We start from the raw sequence: 4,108 nt of genomic DNA on the forward strand, positions 1-4,108 counted from the left end.
ATTAATAGCTTTTTTCTCATGTGCACAAACAAAATCACTGCAAAGCAGCCACTCTTCTCTACTGCGATAGCTTTGTCCTGCGTATCGTAGTCGATTCCATATCAGAGATGGTTTAGATATGTTATTTAGCACGGTCATATGCCGTAGGCGCCCGATGAAAACTTGTCCGCCCTGCCCCCCCCCCCCCCCCCCCCCCTTCCTTTTTTTTTTCCATAGCCACTGGTAGGATTCTTCCGCACTGAAAAACAATAAAAAAAAAAAAGGTTTTCAACAGTGGACGAAAGTAGGGCAATTACGGTATATCATTTTTTTTTTTTTTTTGTTGGAATCACTCATGTTGGAATAAGGTCTGCCCAAGTTGTTGTGTCTTCTTTCTGGTTCGTTCTATTCGCTTCACATTTGCGTTCAAATATGATTTTGATATTCCAGCCAGTTCACTTGTACTGTTTAAGGCTTACCTCATTTTTCCTTCAAAATGAAACACGTGAGCAAATGTACAATCCCCAATTCTCTATGTCCCCATAATTTTTTATCCGTGCTTCTTACTTGTGCCTTTTTCGTGTGAACTTTAATGTGGAGTTCAAAGTTTGTATATTTCCTTCAAAATCTACCATACAGAAATAGAAAACCATTAATGATTGGAACAGCTTGCCAGCCTCCTGCCTACAGTCTCTTGACCTGATAAATGACCATGTTTAGCATTATTTTATGCTCTGCTATTATCATTTTTCATTTTCTGCTGTTTGTGCTCTGTTTTGTTTCGCATTTTGATATTACTGATCACTGTAATACTTAGTTTTTAATCCACTCCTGCTTGGGCCTCACGGCCTGCAGTATGCAAAAATAAATAAATAAATAAATGAATAAATAAATAAATAAATAAATAAATAAATAAATAAATAAATAAATAAATAAATAAATAAATAAATAAATAAATAAATAAATAAATAAATAAATAAATAAATAAATAAATAAATTGTAGAGGAAGTACGTCGAGGTCGGCGGGGAAGCTGGGCGATCAAGACCAACACAATCTGCGCGTTGGCAATTCCACACTTCTTCCTCTTCGTCAGCGTTCAGCGAAGGGGCCCATCTTCTTCTTCACAAAATAAATAAACATTTGACATATTTTAGTATATTTAAGCTACAGTCTGATCCTTTGATGTCAACAGCTTATTTTTTAATTTGTAAAATCTTGGTAGTTCAAAATTTATCATTCTTTCTCAGGTAAGCTTATGTAAAACAAAGGCAGTCCCTTTTTGCGTGTGTTTTCTGTCTTTGTTCTAGTCAACACATATGAACTGCCAGTTGTGTTTATTTTCCTATAAACTTTATAAGAGAGTTTATAGGCCATCACATTTTTTTAAATTAAATTAATGACGTTGCACGAAGTATGGGCGACGTTTTTGTGTTCCCTTTTTCCTGGATTGTTGTAATCTGTTTATGCTGAGTTTCATTTCTTTTTTATTCCATTTCATTTTGTATGCATTCAACCTTGTCATGCTATTTCTTAAAGGAGTTGAGACACCAAATTTTGAAGTTATAAGAATCATGCTATGGTTTTTTTTCTTTAAGTAAGGTCACCCATGGCCAAGTACTGAGCACTACGCTTGACGTATACTGTAGCGAAGGCTAAATAAGCTAGCAGAAGTCAATTTTCTCGGTGCAGTCCAGCCGGAGCCACAACTCGCGCGCTGTTACCATAACAACCACTGTTGCGCCGAGCCGCGCCGGTCTCCTCGCGGCGCCAGCGCGTAACGTCACACTCCGATGTGCTCATCATCGTTTTCATCGTGGTCATCACGCGTGATCATCGTGATCATGATAATCATGCTCCACGTGATCATTTGCCCACCGCGTAGCTGAGAATATAAGCCGAGACGCCTGCGCTCGCTAGATAGACGCGCGATGCATGAAGAGGCGGACGACGAGCTTATGTACTGTAAACGGCATCAGCAGAGGCTATGCGAAGAAGCACCGACGGATACAGAGGTCATCGCATCACGCGAGGCTGCCCAGCAACGTTCTAATGAAGCAAAAGAAGGCTAAGCGAGCGTCAGAGACCCTGAAGAGTGGGAAGAACGTCTCACTAATCGGCGGCGCCATGCCTCGGATCGGCAAAGACGCCGAGTTGCTGCCGAACTACAAGGAGAAGACCGTGCAACGGTACAGCAAGAAGTCGGTCAGGAGTGTATGGAGGTGAAGTTCACCTTTAATTTGACATCGGATGCACACGTTCAGACTACCCGTTGGCAACCGCCATTGATCTTGTGCATCCAAGAGGGACCGTCACGTTTAGATACTGTGTATCCAAATTTGAGACGGTGGCGAACTACTCTACAGACGACTGATCGCTCTTCGTGTCTGTAAAGAGTATCATTAAATAAATATGTGCCTTACACACATCGAAAGCCACGACAGTGTATCAATAGCTTAACCGGTGCAGCCGAACATATCAAATAGCCAAGCCCAACCAAGCCAAGCACTAGCTTTCGCTACGTATATCCATGGCCAAGCTGAGCTTAAGCCATTACAAGTTTTTTTTTTTTTTTTTTTTTAAATTCAGCTCCAGAGAGCTAATATTCTGCTCATTCTCTGCTATTGAGACCCAACGCTAGCCACGCAATTAGTGACGTATGAAGCTGGGAACGATATCAGTGAAAACTAGTGGCGTCCCAGGCTCACAGCACAGCAACGTGACTATCAACGGCGCAGCGCAGCACGGCATCGGCTAAGCCACTGCATCGGCGGTCGGCAATGCGCAGCCGAAAATGCATCGGAACCGGCGCCGAAGCAAAAATGTTGCATGAGACTACATCCTGTATTTTATTCGAAATACAAATAAGCGATACAAGACTACATTTTCTATGTTCACACATGCGACCCTCAGCGGAAGAAGGAAAACCAAAAATCGAGCATTTTGACACACTAAGTGTTCCTGTAGATTAAGCATTTATCACAAAGCTTGTAAACTAAGCCGAAATAGTGCAATTAAAGCCAAATAACGGCAGATAATTATCGTTTTCTGCAACCTTCTTTGTGCTCAGTCCTATTAAAAAATATCACATATATATCAATGTTAAAAATTAGAACAAACTTGCAAGATTTTTGTCGGAGGGCACCAAACTCTGCTTTTTTTCCTGCTTTCCAAGCCTCGGGAAAAAATGAGAAAAAATATTTTTCTCCAAAATGTACGTTTTCTTCTTCTTTTTTTTCCGAGCGCTCTCTTCTCTATAGTTGAGTGCGCAATTGTCGTGATTTTCAAGCGTTCATGCTTTATTTGTGAAAAACTGGATTACAGATACGCGCAAGTGAACATTAACATGTTTGTTTATTAGAACATAATATATTTATGAAAGTCATTGTCAAGTGACACGGTTAGACATTTCGTGTATTTGGGATTATACTTCCATTTTCGTATGTTTGTGTTAAAAATCTGCGTCACTAGCGAGCTCTACGTAATAGCACGACGGAGAGTTGGGTGCGTTGTATATTATTAAAGTTTAAAAAGAAGTGTGAAGCAAAAACTTCGGTGTTCTTCAAGACGAGCATGAAAGGAATACCAAGACGTCTCTGTTGTTTTCGGTTGGTTTGGTATGTTTTACGCTTTACTTCCAACATTAAAGTTAGTTAGATGTATAGGGTTTTAATGTCCATAAGCAACTATGACTATCATGCTCCAAGTACAATCAACATTAACGATAGCGAAGCGAGCCGTAAAAGAAAACGCCGAGGAAGAGCGGATGCACGCGATATCTCTATTCTCAACGGTGCCATCTTGGATCCAGTACGCGTACCGAATCCATTCAGCTCTTGAGAGCTTAGATTACGCAGTACCAGAATCATCATTTAGAAGATGAAGCCGTCGTCCCGGTATCCCGCTTACCAGCACTACCACACAGGCGGCTATCCAGCCTCCGGTCAGCATTTGTACGCGTACGACACTGCACTGGCGGCCTACGGAGCCAACGGGTACCTTGGAAGTGCAATGCCCTTAGGCTACGACTCAGCGCTGGCCGCGTTCCGGTCAGCGCCGGTTCCTGGCCGGCTGGCGTCGCCTGCTGGTCAAGGAATGGGTATGACCTGTTCAGAAAATCGGTCTTTGGCT

The sequence above is a fragment of the Amblyomma maculatum genome, chromosome 2 (assembly GCF_055883805.1).
Source record: "Amblyomma maculatum isolate TAMU_Amacu chromosome 2, ASM5588380v1, whole genome shotgun sequence".
In the NCBI taxonomy this organism is placed as follows: domain Eukaryota; kingdom Metazoa; phylum Arthropoda; class Arachnida; order Ixodida; family Ixodidae; genus Amblyomma; species Amblyomma maculatum.